Here is a 19331-nt window from a genome sequence, read left to right as displayed (position 1 = left end):
CTAAAGTAAAGATCTGTCTTCAAATCGATACTACACTTGTAATTTAGATATTATGTATGCTTTTAGTTTGTGAATAATTTTATATAATTTTAATGATCACTTTACACTAGATTCCTAACCTTCTGCTAGTGTTTGCCTTTATTTATTGTTGGTAATTCTTACACTATGGCTTAGTGACCTAGGTGTCAAGTAAGAAAAAGTAAGACTGTGTTCTTTTTTTCTTGTTAACTTGATATTCAATTTTTATGTTTTGATTTTAAATCTTAAGTATGTTGATTGTTTCTTTATAACTTATTTTAGATACTGTGAGTTTTTCTTGATTAAGTTGTTCTTGATCTTCTCAATCTACTGAACTGATTAAATTTAAAAGCAAATAAAGAATAAAGATACCTAAGAAGCGTTTGGGCAATAAAAGTCCCAAGATACAACTTCTGCCACTTTTTGTTAGTGTTTCTCTTCTATAGAGCTTGTGATATCCATTTACTCCACCTTTAAGGCTATTGAGAGTAAAGAAGAAAATGACCCGCACAAGTGGTTATTGTATTAGACAGATTTCTAATTTTCCTTCCTTCTCAATGAATACGAAATTGTTTACATTGATCCCTATCATATACTTGTCCTGAAATCTTGTAATTATTAGTACTTATAAGTTATAATAATTAGTTGTGTTTGTATCATTTAGATTTGATTGACGATGTTGAAAGAATTCTCAACTTAGTGGAAATAACTTTTGATAATCATATGTGCAAGTTTAAGTTTTTAGTCCTTTTGTGTTGCCTAGTTGAACTTGCTATTCTGCACATTTTATTTTTTATTTATTTTTTTGTAAGAGTTCATTGAGTTGATGATTTTATCTGTAAAATGGATATGTGTATTAACACTAATCTCTCTTATGATTTTTCAGCTTATGGATCTTTTAGTGTAGCAAAAATGTTTGCAAAAAAGTTATTTTTCTGGTACAGTCGAGTCGTCAATATCTCCACATGCTTATTCATTTGTCTATGTTAACTGTATTGGTTCATCTTCTTTCCCTTCTTGGAAAACTTGCCTATGTATTTATTTCAGATCTTCATAGTTAAAGTAGTTACTTCTATGCTTTTTTTATTTGCTTCCAATGTTTTCTTCTTGTGATCTTCCACAATTAACGCTCTCCTGATTCCTCAAACCATTTACATTGAGAATTTCTATCATGCTTTGATTTTTTCTTTTATATTTTAATATTTTACTTGGATATTCTAGGATCTAAGTGTTTGCTTATCATATTTAATCAGATTTCCACTTTATTACCACATGAAGTTTGCATTTCTTGTTTGCTTACAGCATCCTACTATTAATGTAAGCTTAATCAAACGTCTGCACATTACTGCTTTTCTTGCCGTGTTTTTAGAAAATTTGCTTCGTTAGTTAGTTAGTTAATTATTAGTTAATACTATCTTTTTTAGCTCTTGAGCAGGATATATTGTATTATGCTATTTTACTTCTCTTTTAGTTGTCCTTGTCTACGGGATAATATTTTCAGTATATTGGGTAGTAGTAAATTAACAAAACCACATGTGCTTGTTGAACAGGGTGCAAAGTAACTCTATACTGATCATTTTGCATCCACTCCTGTTGAGGCACTTGATCAAGTTGTCGACGTTGTGTATGGTGAAATGGCAAAAATCTATTTGTTAATTTGGCATTATTTGAATTTGGAAATGTGTTATTTTTTAATGTTCTTTTGAAAACAAAAATATGTTTTCTCCTTCCTTTCCACAAAATAAATTTTTCATTGCAGGTGAAATTCCAACTTATAAGATCTCTACTGATGAACATTTAGTGACAGGTATGTATGTCAACTTTGTAGCTCTATTTACACCATTTAATCTCCTATTTCAATGCAATATAGCCAGTTTGTTTTTTCCGAAAGGAACAAAATGGTGAAATGAATGTTAGCATATAGGAGCTATTTTAATTGATTTAATTTTTCTATTTGTTATTCTGTGTTTGTTTAAATTCAGTAGATTTGTTGTGAACTTGTGATTGGAAGATTTAAACACATAGTTTAACTAGAAATTTTGAAATTGATTGCATAGTAGGATTTATGTACCCCTACTTAAAAAGTGGTCTTGTGGTTTTGATCATCATAATGAATTAAATTTTCTTTTTATATAAAAGATATTTTAATTTATTGTTAGTTTTTCACATAAGAGATCTCTTTTCTCATGTTATCTGTATACCCTATCAACAAATCAAATGGTTAGGAGTATCATTCTACTGGTTAGAAGGGAACCAAATCGTATTGAAAGATCAAAGAAGCCGCCAGTTCAGGATTTTGAATAAGACGAAGAGTGATCTGTTTGTTTCTCGTCATTAGACAAACATCGATTGGATAGTTTTAAAACGCACAAATATTGTGATATGTGTGTAGTTTTGGCTTAGTTCCGAGCTTTTAATTTTTTGTTTTCTTTCCTTTTTTCTTTGTTTCCATCATTGTACATAGAAAATTTACATATTGTATCCAATAAGAATAATGTTCTTGGCTATTAGTTGACCCTGGGAGTGAGATAGAAATATAATTAACAAAAGTAATATATGTGCATCATTAGTACCTCACTTAGTTTATGTTTAGATTCAAAATGTGTTATAAAAGTATGGAAGAGTATATATAAAGCCTGTGTGATGCATCTGATTGAGGGTAACTAAGCATGCTTCACATGGCTTATGCTTGCGGTTTCACTTCATTAGTTCTTAGCAAGAAAGTTACTATGTTGGTATTTTTATAATATATTATTTTGTTTTCCAGTTAATTTTATTGTTTTTGCCACAAGTTTAGATTCAATAGATGAAAAATATTAAGATTTATAGTATTAAAAAATTCAAAAAAGGCAAAAAAATATATCTTTGGATTTAAACAAAAAAAATCAGCCTTTTTAAAAGGAAAATCCAATTTTTTTTTAATTTGTATTGAAACTAGCAGCGGTTTTATAACTACCGCAAACAGTCCTAAATTAAAAAACGTAAGAATATTGCAGCGGTTCGTAACTGCCAGAAAAAAATGGTCTAAATCCTAATACTTGTATATTGCGACGGTTTAAAATCGCCGCTAAATTAGTTGTCGCAAAATACTGATTCAGCGGCGGTTATACCAGCGGTTGCTGGCAACCGCCGCAAAACCTTATCCCTGCGCCCATAACTAAGGCCGTCCACTGAGCCGCCGACCTTTTATTTTGCGGCAGTTTAAAACCGCCACTAATCATAAAAAAACCGCTGCAATGTAGCGCCTCTCTTGTAGTGAACCATTGTGCAATATCATAAAGCCTTAACCTACCAAAATAACTACAGTTCAGTGCAATGTCTTGAAGTCTAATAAGCACTAGAATTGGATATGATTACAGAATTTATAAATTACAATTTTAAAATAATCATTCAACACTACATCCAAAATAACCACATCTATTAAGCAACTACTAATGTCTTCAATTCTTTTTCGGAAGCTTGAAATAATTTGGTTCATTAGAATTTGCTAGTGTCTTGGAGCCTGAGAGTGGATTGAGGCCAAAAGTTGGGATAAATTAAAAAAAGTCTGGCTACTATGCCAAAGTTTGTGCTTACCAATATTTCTAGAGAAATTCCAGTGTTCTTCTTTGACTTAGGAACTACTATAACTTGCTTTTAGTATGATGCCCGATGGAATGCCAATGTATTGTGTGGCTGCTGCAGAAGGATTAACATTGTTCTCTTGTATCTGCAAAAAAAAGATTACAAAATAATTCCAAATTCAGATTGAAAAATCAATGATAAAGTCCATCAACAAATCAAAAGAATCTTTTGTTTAGTAAAAGTAGTCCCAAAGCTGTAGCTGGTGATGCAAATTGAAAAAGTCGAATCTCAATATCTTCTTGTTGTAGTGACATGGGAGTGGATCATTTAGGTTGCTTTTTTTTTTTCAGCTTTTTGGCCTTAGCCTATATATACATCAAACCTATAAGTAATTGTTACAAAATATATTCTTTTAGATTTTCTAATTAACAGAAGCATGTTTTACTTACCATAGTATCAATCGATGTATTTAGAGCCTCATTTGGTATGTTTGTTGCCTTATAGGGAGTGGTGTTTGGTTTAGAAGCATTGTTAGTTGGTGCCGTTTCCTAAAATAGGTACAACTAGTCACGCATTTTGTTTATATGTCATGATACAACAAAATTTCAATCGAGTTAGGTTAAGACAATTAAAAAATTTTGAGCAAAAAAATAATAGGACACTTAAATTCTTAATCAATTATAACACAGACACTTAAACTCATAGTAGTTCATAAAGTATGACCATTCGAACTCTAAATTACCTACCGGCCTTATTTAGTGGTGGCAACCTTAATTAGTTCTTGGCTTCTTCTTCTTTAGTTCCAACTAGGATTCCTTGGAATACTTTTACAAGACTTACAATAGTAACTCTTTTCACCATATTTTCTCCATGTAACTTGGAAGGCTTTCTTAACTTTGTTTTTATTTCCAATTATTTGGTTCTCAACAACCTTACTAACCTTTCCCTTGAGCTTTGGATGTCCAGATGATCTCTTAATGGAGGGGAGCCTGTGGCCTTAAGTATGACATTAGTTCCTAAGTCGTCACCACGATGTCATCGTATCGGCACTACACTGTCACGTTGCTATCAATGCCTCCGTCAATGGCTCTTTGATTCTTGAATTTCTTGCACGAAGTGTGGAAAGTTTATGGTTCTGTTGTAATTGTGAAGAGAGAAGAGTGATAGTAATGTGAGGCGTTTTGAGAATTTTGAATTGTTTTTTTCATGGACAAAACGATAGTGTTGTACTAATTGGACAGGAAATATTGTCTCTTTAAATGGTTGCTTGACACATAATGAGTTAACGTTATATATATGTAGGCAATATTTGTTAGCTCTGGACGGATGCTTTAATAGAAAGGGCAAAATGTCTAACGAGTTAGTCATTAGAGGTCGCAATATCATTTTTCAATCGATGAGGGGCGGAAGGGAGTTAGTGAAATAGTCAGGGATCGGGTCGGAGTTTTACTCAAAATAATTAAGTAAAAGAAAATTATATATATTATTGTCTTTAATAATAGAGTTTAATTTTAAAAGTGTAAAATATTTTTCACAATCGTCTAATTATATCTATTCTTTTAGATGATTATTCATGTAACAAATGTAAAATGTAATTATTTTTACTAATGTAACATTCTATAATTGAATGCACGTGTAAAACTGTTTTATACAATATTAATAATATATCAAAATTAAATTATTAACAATAATAGTGACTTGCAGTGAAATTTAGATGTCTTTAAAGTTTCTAAATAGTTTATACACATTAAATATCCTTATTTAATAAACTAATTTTTAGAATTAAATGATTTATTTAATCTCAATGATAATATAGTATCAGAATCTATCCTATCTACCACTAGACAATTCACTTTGAATAAAATACCGAACTGCTCCTCAAAATTTTTTGTTTTGAGTAACCACCTTAATCTTTCATTTTTGTTTCTGTTAGTTTTAAAATTTATAAACCGTAAGACGTATATTTTTTTTATAAGTTTTTGTGATTTCGAGTTAAAATTAAATATTCTCTTCTATAAATTTAGAAAAAAGTTAAATTATAAATTTAGGAACTATTCTATTTTCCAATTTATAAATTTAGAGATTAAAATAAATAGCCATTCAAAAACAGTTTACAGACCAAGTTGAAATTATATTCTACTTGTCAATGTTCTGTACAAATATAACAAGTAATAAGGTCAGTATTATATACTATATATATATATGGACGGCATGCGTGTTATATAGCTTCTGTCTGCACTTGTTATATATAGATATTATCGAGAATGGAATTACCACTAACAATAGGGTCAACTTTATGGATGCTTTTTGGGATTTACTTTTTCTTTCTTTTTAAAAGAAAAATAGAATTAATCAATTGAAAATACAAATTTTGAATTGATCGAGGAAATAATATTTTTTTTGAAAGAAAAAACTTAACACAAAAAATGAAATATAAGAAAACATCAAGATAAGCATAAAACAATAAAGAATAAAACAATTAACTAATGGTCCTGCTAGAAAATTAATGGACTATTAAAATTATTTGTATGATGGGCTATTAAAATTATTTGTGTACAATAGATTATTGAGTTATAAAATAAACATCTTTTATATTATGTAAAATAACTATTCGAGTACTAGAAATAATAAACATCTTCTCAAAAATTTAAATTGATTTTGGGATTCACCAAGGATCGAACTCTTGACTTTTCAGATTTAAAGCTCTAATACCATGTCATGACTGATGGAAAAAAGTAACACTAATAGTTATATCTCTAATACTCCATAAACTTCTATTATACATATTATACAAATATTTTATTGGCTCCTCATACTTTTTCTTAACTAATACAAAAATAAATAAATAGAGTCTCACTAAGAAGTTAATAGAATATTTATATAATATGTACAATAAACTGTTTAATTGGCCTAATATCAGATAAAAATAAAATTTATTCATATTTATTCTAATTTTAAAAGTAACCACCACTACATAATTTTTTTTATTGTACACATTATATACTACATATATTAGTTTCCTATACTTTTTTAAATAACTAATATTTATTTTTTTGTTATTTTAGTTGTATGTTGTCGTCAACAACAAAAAAAATTTACATTTAACTACTCTTTATAATTCATAATAAACATATGAATAATGTCATCGACTTTTTTTTTATTATGAAAATTTGTTTTATTCCTTTGATTAAATTAGTCTAATATAAAAAAAATTAATTATAAATAATATTATTTTAAATTTTATTATTTAATTTAATTAAATTTTATTTATAGAAAAATTTAAATATATAATATTATTCTACATTTTATGCGTTGTTTAATATAATGTATGTGTGTCTTCAGTTACCGCCGTTTACCACAATAAGAATGATATTATATTTCGAGAGACATCTTGAGAGTTAAGCTCTTGTTTCGTGTGAACGGAATTATATATATATATATATATATATATAGTAACGAATCCAAAAAATTTTAATAGTGGACGCAAAATTTATATAACATAGTAATAATTTTTATAATAAAAATAATATGTGTATAAAAAAATTAAATATTAAATTATCTATTAATTACTATATATCTGTGTATAAATACATATATTGTTTAACTTATTTTTATTGTATATTTTATATTTTAATATATATTTTAATAAATAATTATTTTTTTATTTATATATAGCATAATTATTGTTATAATTATATTTTATTATTGTAAAATATGATTAGTCTTTAAAATATCTAATATACAAATTAAAACACTAAAATAGTAATTTAAATAATAATATATAATTTAAAATTTTATTGTTTTAGGTTTTATATTTTTAAAAAATTAAGTAATTTTTCTCTTAACACTATTATCAAAATTTCTCTCTTTCCATATATATTACTAAACAATTATTTAGAAATTCACTTCCCAACACAATTAGAAGCCGACTCTTATTAATATTCATAGTTAAAAAAATTCTTTCAATTAATATAGTTGCTACGCAAAAATTAAAACTAATTTGAAAAGAAGATAAATAATATTTCTTTGAGTTAATTTAAAAATAAACACTAATTTCATTTAAATCTAAAAATTGATTATTCTAACAAACATCTAACATAAAATTTTTAAATTGACAATTAAATACCAAAAGTTAAATAAAAAATTATTGTAAAATCAATTTTAATAATTTAATAAAAACAAATAAATATTATTATCATGTACTATTAAAAAAAATTTTAAATTATAGTGGGGGCAAGTGCCCCATACATCTATACTTAAATCCGTCCCTATATATATATATCGTTTTTTTTCCATCGTAACATGATTACCAACATTTCCGGTAAAGTCAAGTACTCAAGCACCTTTAATTTGTCTCTATTCTTAACAAATATTAGTTTATTTGTGAGTAAACACTCATTTCAGTCTATGTTTATTTACACTAAAAACGATATCAGTCTTAACAAAAAAAAAAAAGGGATAACGAATAAACGATCCCACATCTTGTTATTTTGAGACAACATAACTTTTTCATAATATTAAAAAGTATATCAAATACTAACAAAAATTAATTCAACGACGATTTTGTGGGAGTTTTGTTTTAACCCCGCAAACTATTCAGTTTGAAAAATCAAATATGTATTACGCTTTCGTTATAAAATAGATCTAAATATCTCTATATATAATTAATAACAACCACTATCCGTTTAATACTTATTTAAGAGTTTAATTCGATAGTTGTGCTAGATTTGACCAAAAGAACTGTTTTAGTCAATGAAAAATAAAATAAAAGAAAGCCATTGGATTGGCAAAGCAGTCCAATTTTATTAGATACATAGTATCATGGGGCTGCATGCATGTTATCATTCTCTCTCTCATTTTGTTGCATTCTCGGCTTTGCATAAAAAGATAGTAAAAACAAAAGTGTGGATAGTAAAAACAAATAATGAGTTAAACAGGCTAGTTTTGGATTAAACAGGTGATCTATTTAATTTTTTTATATATTTTTTTATAAAAAATAATATTTTTTGTTAATATCTTTTTTATTTGGTCTAAAAATTTGATCTATAGACGAAAAATATTATTTATTTAAAAAATTTTATTTAAAAATAATATTTTTATTAAAATACTTTAAAAAAATAAAAAAACAAACAGAGCAGTTCATTTAATTTAATGAATTGTCCACAAACAATTTAAACTAAAAAAATTACAGTCTATAAATAACATTAATTTAAATGAGTCAATTTATACGGGCTTAGAGTTTTGAAATGTATGCATCGATATTTTTTAAAGCTATCAATTGAAAACAATCGGCACAATCCAATTTTGTATCCAGTCAACAAATTAAAGGTTAAGTTTTTCTATTATTCCTTGAGCAAGCTACTAGTGAAAAAGCATATGATAGTATATTTAGGTGGACCCAATGATATGTTCATATAGATGATGTTCGATAATCGAATAAAATATAATCTTCCACATGATGATTAACTCCAAAAATATCACTATTGGAATTGAGGGCGAGAGACAGACATTAAAAAATAAAAATTAAATTAAATTTTTATATTTATATTTTAATAATATATTTAATTTAAAATAAATAATATAAATATTAAAAAATAAATTTAAAATTTTAAAAATTAAATAAAAATATTTTTTTAAAATATTATTTTAAAATTTTAATCTTTGTTTTTAAAAAATTTCAGATCTATATGTGTTTTTATTTTTTTAAAATATTTAAAAAACTAAAATTTTGTATTTTATAATTAAAACTTTAGTTTTATTTTTTGGTCAATAATAAACACAATATTTATTGTCAGTTTTATTTGCAGAAAACAAACGCAGCTTTATAATACTATTGTGGTGATATATTTATACACTATACTCATTAAATTCATTTTGAGAGAAATGAACTTTTATAAAAAAAAATTCATTAATCTTTTTTAGTAAGTCGTATATGTATTTTAGGAAATTTACATATATAGAAAAATAAACATTTATTATAAGAATACATAAATATGTGCTTATAAAAATATTTTAATTCTATTTATTTTTAATAGTCTATTTAAAATATATATTTTTCTAGATAAATAAATATTTATTTTTTGTATATAACACTTAAGTACTATTTATTTTCTATAAGATAGATATATTATTTTTTTATATTATGAATGTTTTTATATAAAATATATTTACTAACAAAATAAATATAAAATATATACAAAAGAAGGTGTATAGCAAAACTTTCTCTTTAACTTAGCATATCGTCACTGAATTGGAGAGGATTCAACCATTTTTTATTTTTTACATTTTTCCCTTTCATTTACCGATTAAAATATCAGGGTTAATGCATGTGTCTCTTAATATAACTCCAATTGAACAAACAACATCTAGAAATGAATTTTTATTTTATTGCTAAATTTGTAATAAGGGGAAGAAAAGTTGAGGTGGAGATATATTGCTAGGCATGGGCCACATGCTGCATAATTAAGGTAGACCCTCTATGGGGCAGCATTTTTCCAATTCCTGCTGGAATACAGTAACAATGTCTCTCTTTGATAATCCCACACAGGGAGCAGATAATTTTGCAAATCTAGCCAAGACCATTCAATGTTTTTGTTTACTCACTGTTTCTTAATTTCACAACAATAATGGCACACTAGTAGTGATAAAGCTAAGATTTAGACCATATCTCACAAATTAAAGACTTAAGTTTGATTTTCATTTATTGTGTGTCGGAGTAATAAAAAAAGAAATACTAAGTGAATAAGTTATCTTTGGGTAATTCACTTTTATAAATCAAAGTCATTCTAATATTATTTGAATTTTCTAAATCCAAAAATGTTACGTAGTTGTCTCATTGCATATTTTTATATAAACTGAATTCATTAAATTTGAATTAGGGTTGTTAGTAGTAAATCGAATTTACTGAATTCAAATTACTTGATCGAATTCAAAAAATTTGAATTAGGTCATTGCTCTGTTAAATCGAATCTATAAGTTTTGATTTATATAGACTATACTAAATCGAATCAATAAGGATCGATTTAGCCCCCTTAGTAAATCGAATTCATTAAAGTCGATTTACAATGAGTATTGAGTAATGGTAAATCGAAACCATTAAATTCGATTTACTAGGAAATATTCCATATGTATAATTCGAAATGGATTAATTCAATTTAGTATAATCCTAACGTATATAAATACGAGCTAAATGTGAATTTTTCACCATAGTGGGACTCACAATGGCTAGTGATGAGAGCTTTTTAGTTTTGGTGCATTATAGATGGTCCATTAAGAAGAAAATACGATCGGGAATTAAATTTACTGATAAGGATCTGGTGAGTGTTTTCGTCAAACTTTCGGTGAGTTTCACTGAGTTTTAGAATACAATACTCTAGAAACTGGGGTTGCATGGCGTGAAATGAGTGGAGAAGTTATTCTACAGAATTTCAATTTTCATGTTGCACGATGATGTGAAGTACGATTCATTTGTCATAACAGTGACAAAGATTTGCAAGTTCTGCTCCATTGTCAATTTTCTGAGGTAAGGACTCCTGACCTGTTGGCGAAACTTGTGGATGTTGTCTGTAGTTTTGGAGGATCGAACCGAAATCCTCAATCCTCAGCAATGCTAGCCTGCTTTAGTTCCATGCCTGTTGCTACCTCGTCAGTTGTGCCAATGATTGTACCTGAGGCACTTTTAGTTGCATCTCTGTCTATTGCAGCTAATCTGAATCGTAGTCATGACAGAGGAATAGGTGACATTGGACCCTTAGGTGAGGTTGCGATTGCGACGCCCGGTACTCCTATTATGGTCCCGATTTTTGGAGAGGGTAGAATACCAGATGACATTGAGGATGCACTGCATGATAATGATGATGATGATGATGTAAAGCCTGCCACGATAGCTGATGATAGTGATGATGACATAGCAAGGACTACTCCAGTTGTGGGTGGAGGAGCATCTAGTTCGGAAACTCATCAATACTTCCCCCCCTTTCCTTTCGTATTTTTCAACTTTGACTTGGATGTCATGGCACAGTTGGGGGATTCGGGAGTACCTATTTGGTTTTAGGGCCAGAGATACATAGAATACAGGAGCTGTACCTGAATTCCAAGTTGGTCAGTAGTTTCAGGATAAAAAGGAGGTCGTGTTAAGCGTAAAGACTTATAGCATCTGCCGTGGGATTGAATACAAAGTGTTGGAATCCGATCATTGCAAGTACTATGACAAGTGCAAAGAGTTTGGCAACAGGTGCACATGGCTCATTTGGATCAGCCTCCACTAACGCAAAGGTATTTGGGAGGTAAAACGGTACAATGGTCATCATACTTGTTTGACCACATCGATATCCAGTGATCATAAGATGCTTGATTATCATGTCATATCGGCCTTCATACTGTCCATGATCAGAGCTGATGCTGCCGTCTCGATCAATTATTGCAGAATGCAATAGAGGCACATTTTGGGTTTAGACCGACTTATAGAAAGGTTTGAATGGTTAAACAGAAGGCTGTGGCACGGATTTACAGAGATTGAAAAGAGTCATATAACAATTTGCTCTCCGATGGGTACTGGATGTGCAGATCATGATGCCAAATAGTGTCGTAGTGTTAAGGACGAGCCATGTGAGAGTTGGTGGGCAAGTGAATGACTCATCAGCTTATTTCTATCAGCTTTTCTGGACATTCCCACCGTATATCGAAGCCTTCCATCATTGCAAGCCGTTGGTCAATATCGAAGGGACCCACCTGTATGGCAAATACGGTGGTACACTGCTTGTCGCAATTGCTTAAGACGAAAACTCTAACATCATTTCTATTGTATTCGCACTTGTAGAGGGTGAGAATGCAGAGTCATGGTCATTCTTTTTATCTTACCTTTGGCAGCATGTAACGCCTTAGTTATCATAAACAGCAAACAGTGCAAACAGAACCATTAGTGATCAATAAATTGAAATCATAAATACTCATATCCCCAGACAAAAGTAAATATATCCTAAGCCTCCAATGCGTGACTCGAGGCTCCTTGTCGCTCAACGTTGGCTGATAACTAGACTATTTGAAAACCAAAACATTTTATCAACAAGGAAATAAACTGATAACTTAGTAAAAACATGGTGCATAACTCAAAAGCAAGTACCTCGATGCCAACGGTCAATGAAAGACATCAAATTCGTCCAGTTGAAAACCAGAAAACCTTCAGAAGATCCACGATTGCAGGAGCTACAATGGACTGGCTAACTTGACAACATTCATGTTGACTAAACGACACATGTACCTGTATAACCATGACAAAGCAACAGACCCCCAACTATACCGATCCATGTTCTCTAGCCTGGTGACGTAGGGTAGTCAACGAATGTGAAGACATATACCAAACTTATTTCCGAATACTGCGTCGATAAGAGCATCATGATATACGCTTGGGTATACCTCCTAACCGTCTCATCGTCTACATCCTGTGGAAGCTCACTAAATGTCTCATGCATCCAAGTGCACTTCACCGTGAACTTATCAATGCAGTTCGCAGAAGGCAAAAGACCCAACAGCTCCTCAAACTATGCCCAGGCTGGGCGGCCATCGTCGATATGTCACTCAAAGTCCGTGAGGCATCTGCTGACATACTTATCGTCAGTCAGGAGCCCTAACTGGTTTGTTACATCTTGTAGCGTGATCGTGCACTCCTCGAACAGCATGTGACAAGTATGTGTCTCCAGACGCCATCTCTCTACGAATGCGCTCACTAATGGTTCATCCAATCTAAACTAAATCTCGTTCAACCTTGCAAGATAGTATAAACTGGTCATCTGCAAGTACGACACGATCCTATCATTCAATGGCATACCGTCTTGCCTTCTCATGCTGGTGATACATCGATGGGGCTGGATAATGATAAAAAAATTTTAACCGTAACAAAACAGTGTTTGATTAATAAAATTCTAAAAATGCTAAACACTGCATGTCCTAATTTTTAACAAATCGTTTACAATAACCATGAACAAAATTGTTCATAGAAATCAATACAAAACACTAAATAATGTATGACCCAAATCCAATTAAAACAAATGTTAACCCAAATATATAATCTCTCATGTTCAAACAAAAGTAAAAAATGCTAAAACTAAATGAGCTTAAGTAGGTGACTACTCTAAAAAAATTTTATCTTTAATGTATAAAAAATCTCGCAATACTCAATAAGCATTATGCCTGCCACAATTGGGTAATATACCCTAATTCTAAACTAAATCTCACTGAATATAAAACTAATAACTTAACAAATCTAACATAACCTACAATCTTAACTAACATTTTTAGCTACCATTTTAAGTGGTTAAAATCTAACCAACTAATACCTTATTACTTCTAACCAGTGATTATATTGAAAAAATTAATTTTTTAATTATTAACTAATGATTATAAACAACTACTACAAGAACCATGCTAACATTACTAGCTAGGATGAATAATTTATGTTCAAAACAAAAATTTTTGTTCACTAATCTCTTCAAGGACGCACCAGGAATATGCACGACTTTATCTAACTGATAGAGATGATTTAGATCGTCCTTCATTTGTTCAGATTTGAATTTTCTGGAGTTTTTTTTTTCAAGATTTTGGATTCGGGTTTGTGTGTGGTGGGGCTCGATAGGTGAAAATGGTGGTTTTTAATTCGAATAAACTGAATTCGAATTTTATATATAAGCACAATAACACTAAATCGACTCCATTTTATTCGATTTAGTATAGACAAGCAATGGTAGTAAATCGAAGTTATTGCCACTCATTCGAAATCACTTGTTTCAATTTACTATGGGCAAAATTCAAATTTATACCAGTCTACTGTAAATTAGCCTCAATCAATTTGATTTAGTAAGGAGGAGGCTGAATCGTGTCTACTTTATTCGATTTAGTAGTAGCTTTTCAATTCAAGTAATCTGAATCCAGTCGATTCATTTTACTACTAAGAACCCTAATTCAAATTTGGTGAATTCGATTTACAAGAAATATTCAACGAGACATCCACATAACATTTTTATATTTAGAAGATTCAAGTAATATTGGAATTGGTTTGGTTTATGAAGGTAAATTATCTTTTCTTTAATTAAATTTAATTAAGTATTTTTTATATTTGTTTAACTACAATTTTTATCATTAATTTTTAGATTATTAAATTAATAAATTTAATTAATAAAATAATTTAATCATCTAATGTATAATGTTAAGAAGATAATAAAAATTAATTTAAAAAATTTTGAATTATTTTATTTAATTATTAATTATTTTAAAATAATTATATAATTTTAAATATAATAAATATATAATTATAAATATTATATATATAAATTATAAATATGATATTATATAAAATAATTTAGTATTATCCAGGTTACTCTAAAAATCCAAATTTGACTTTGAAAACATTCTCTCCTTTTTCCCACCACTCTCCAACCCCCCGTTACGAGCACTTGCTCTCTTCCTCTCCATCTCCGGTCTTTATTTCTTCTCCTCATTTCTCTCCGCCTCTTGATGTTAGTAACACCCATCCTCCCATTCTCTTTTTCCCATGTAGCCTCTATTCACAAATTGACGATGCTGTCGCATAGCTCTCTCACATGACAGTTTTGTGAAAGATTGATGGCGGTGATATCTTCTTTTAGTGTAATCGTTATGGAGGTTTGGGGGTGGTGTTCGCTTCGTCTTTGCTACTAGTTTTAATTGGTAGTATTGCCATCCAGCTGCTTGTTGGTACGAGAAAAACAGAAAAAATAACTAGTGTATGTGTGAGTGAAATAAAGTTATACTTTTTCTAAAAGAGAATACTCTCATAAAAACGTATAAAATATTTTTTTAAAGATATGTTTTAATAATTAAAATTTAATATATATAATCATTTAAATTGTGTTATTTTGTCAAAATTAGGTCAGACAAATTAATTTGACCGAAAAATAGTGAATTAAATTTTAAATTGGTCTAAATTAATATTTTTTTAAATGACTATAATACCCCTATTATATAAAATGACTAAAATACTCTTATTATATATATTAATTTTGAGAATCATAAATTCTAGTCATTTTTTTCTTTTCTGTCATTATAGGGTTAGAATTTAAAGTTTTTAAAATTAATATATATATATATATATATATATATATATATGAAATATTTTAGTTGTATTTTATAATAGGGATATTGTAGTAATTTTTTATAAAAAAATATTAGTTTATACCGATTCAAAAGTTAATTTATTAATTTTTTTGCTAAATTGATTTGTCCGATCTAATTTTAATAAAAAAAATATAATTTAATTAATTATATATATTAAATTTTAATTTTTAAAAGATATCTTTAAAAAAAATATTTTTAACATCTTTATCTAAGTGGCTCCCTTTTTTAAATTAATTATTCGTCATCTTTTAAATTAGTTGCTATATTTAGTTCATACTATATATGATGAATTGATGATCCAAAAGAAGTAACTAACCAATTTAACTTATTCTAGTATAACTAATTTTTATTATTTGGTGATGAAATATTAGGCCCGTGGTTGCAGCCGTAAAAAAATATTTTATTATTTTTTTAATAGTTATATTATCTTTTTAAAAACACAAAGGAAAAAAAATGGCAATTGTTTATTTAAAAATAAAAAATAATTAAAAAGATGAAGACGCTTTTTAATTTTAACCTTCCATATTTGAAGTAGGAAAGCCAGAAGCACCTGAGGTGCATAAACTCCATCTTAAAGAAGTAAATGACTAATTTGTACCTATCATTACAAAGGAAAAGATGCCGTCGATGGAAGCTCTGTAAGGCAGAGGAGGCAGCCCAGATTAGAGTGTTAATATTTTTTCTTTGAAATGGATATTGGATTGAGTTGGTTAAAGAAACAAAAAAAGTATCCATTGGATTTGTCCTTTCCATCAAAGTCTACGGAGTAAGCGATGCATGTTAGGTAGACATTTTCTTGTTTAATAGTAAAAAAAAAAAGTTTAGTCCATACAGTTGTTGTAACCTAATTATCCACGAGTTAATAGTCAATTTCGTCCCTGAAAAATGATCCGATTTTTATTTTGGTCATCAAAAAATAAAATCAATTAAATTAGTCCTCGAAAAATAATTGCGTTGGTCAAGTTCGTCCTTCCATCATCTCAGTGATTGACGTGGCTAACGATCGCTAGCGTGAAACGTTAATTGACAGCATGGCTCTAAAACGACGTAGTTTTATTTGTTTTGACCCCAACCCCTAATACGAAGTCATTTGATTTCCAAAATGAATATTCAGGCGTTTCTTCCTATCACCACCTCTCATAGCAACCATGTCTCTGTTTTGCTCCAAAACCTCTTGTTTCCTCTCTTCTCTCTGAAGCTCTGTCCTAAGACACTTGCCGAAGAATTGAACCTGCCTGTTCAGTTCACCATTCTGCAAAATGACATTTGCGGACGGGTTGCACTAACAGAGTGCAAAGTTGGAGGACTCACGAAAACCGAACACCAGTGAAGAAAGGCATCATAAAGGTGAAAGGTAAAGCTTTAATTTTTTTGGTTGTTATTTTTTGTGGCTTTGCATTGTTAGTGTGTATCATTGTATCTTGCTGAGTTTATATAGATTGTTGAGTTAGGTTAGGGTTTGGAATTTAATTTAAAATACATTTGTCTGTTGATGTTGCTAATCAAATTATGATATTAGGTAGAACATTTTTCTTTTGAAGATGGAACGACAAGTTTCTGGGTTATTTTTTTGTGGGTTTATGGGTTTGATGCATGTTCATTCTGGTGTTAGACTAATTTTTGTTATGATTATGACTAGGTTGTGTGATGTGGGTTTATGTTCTGGTGTTGCTCTGTTTTTGTAGATGGAAAGTCCTGCAATGATTTTTGTATTTCACTATGGTGGAAAGTTTAAAAAGGAATAGGATGGATATCTATATTATGACTCTTCAACCCCTTGAGAAAGGGTTGAAGAGGCTAGCCATGGATGCCGACTGGATTGTAATGAATGCCTCACCCAAACCAGCTGCAGCTGCATGGCATTTGTGCCAACTCCAAGTTTCAAGCCTCTAAAAAAGAAAGATAAAACCATTTGATTAGGATCATGTGTTTTGCTCCATGGTTGTTGTCTATATTTTTATATAGGGCTATGTCTATTAGGTCCTGTCTTAGATAAGTGCATAATGAGCCTACCAACATATCCAAGCCCCAATGTTGATGCTTGAGTCTCGTAATGACTTTCCAAATTACAATTCCATGAAGAGCTGCATAACAAATGAATATCAGGACTGAATTCTCACGATTGGAAAATTCACTTGACTATGGTAGCTGCGAACTTTCACCATTGATTGAATAATCTTGTGGATCCATGTTAGATCCAACCTTATCATTAAATGGTAGAAATTCATTCATGACATGATCAAGTTGACTTTCCATTTGTGAGGCTCTGTCTCCAATAAAAATATATCTTGCTCTTGCATGACAGTACTTAGATTGTTACGACACCTTTGTATATGTTAAGTCCTCATTGTCAATATTCTTTGCACATATACATTAACATACACAAATTTTGTATAGTGATTTGAATTAGTTATATTTGGAGTTGCCAAAATGTAACGACAAATAAGAGAAAATCATAGCACTTACCCCCTGAGCCTTATTTTGAGTTATAATTTCTAGCACTTGGATAAGGCTGCTTACATGTTAGTGTTGTTCTAATATAATGTTATCTAGTGTTTGACTAGTCAGTTACTTTGTCTTACTTCTCTTTACTTAACAGTTTATAAGTGATTGTTGTAATAGCATCATTGGCAAAGCATGGATGAGTTAGGAGAATTAGAATTTTTTTTAATTGAATAAAATAAAATTCTATAAGGACTAATTTGATTAATTTTTAAAATTTTAGGGATGAAAATGACTTACGTCTGAACTTTTAAGGACTATTTTGATTATAAACAATTTTTTACATGTCAAATGACACGTGGCATGCCACGTGTCACTGATCTGACACGTGGTGTGCTACGTGTCACTAGTCTAACACGTCAATCAATCATCTTGTGACACGTGGTATTAACCCACCACGTCAGCATGTGCCACGTGGCACTTAACGTGACACGTCATCATCCAACCGACGGAAGGACTCGTGACCAAGTCGTGTATCTTTCGGGGACGATTTCGATTAATTTTATCTTTCGAGGATCAAAATAGAGATCGGGGTATCTTTCAGGGACGATTTTGACTATTAACTCAATTATCCACGGAACTTAGATGAAATATTAGAACAAAAATATTTTTATAATAAGATATAACTAAAATAAAAATCTTAGAGAACATAAATGGTAGCTTTAACAAAATAAATGTGTTTTAAAAATATTTATGAATAAATAATTTTTTTGTATTTTTGAATAAAATTTTAATTTTATTAAAAAAATATAAGATTTTTTAATTTTTAATTTTTTTTAAAAAATAAAAAATAACAAGAAGCTTCCAAGCAAATATTGAGAGAAAAAATTTACAAAAAATATAAAAATAAAATATTTATCTGACAAAAATAAGTATATTTTGTTTTCTTAGTGCATTAATATCTTTGACTAATGTAAATTTTATGCATTTTTAAAAAAATATATTTTAAAATTCTAATCAAAATCTTAAGTAGATCTAAAGGAAAGTAACCAATCAAGTAATAAAAATTATTCTTTTTATAAATTTAGACAAAAAAAAAAGAATTTAGTGAAATTTTATGATTGTAATCTATCGAGTTCTAGATAGAATAAGATATCTCA

At 29.3% G+C, this 19331-nt stretch overlaps 1 long non-coding RNA gene across 1 annotated transcript; it reads left to right on the top strand.

Moving 5' to 3' along the window:
* Window positions 1-16811: 16811 nt before the first annotated feature.
* Window positions 16812-18194, top strand: LOC112710400 (uncharacterized). Its single transcript, XR_003156829.3, has 2 exons — window positions 16812-17083; window positions 17415-18194. It is a non-coding gene; the product is annotated as an uncharacterized lncRNA (long non-coding RNA).
* The last annotated feature ends 1137 nt before the right edge of the window (window positions 18195-19331 follow it).

The sequence above is a fragment of the Arachis hypogaea genome, chromosome 9 (assembly GCF_003086295.3).
Source record: "Arachis hypogaea cultivar Tifrunner chromosome 9, arahy.Tifrunner.gnm2.J5K5, whole genome shotgun sequence".
Taxonomy (NCBI): domain Eukaryota; kingdom Viridiplantae; phylum Streptophyta; class Magnoliopsida; order Fabales; family Fabaceae; genus Arachis; species Arachis hypogaea.
Note: the sequence above shows the minus strand (reverse complement) of the source record. Positions and strands in the feature narration are given on the sequence as shown.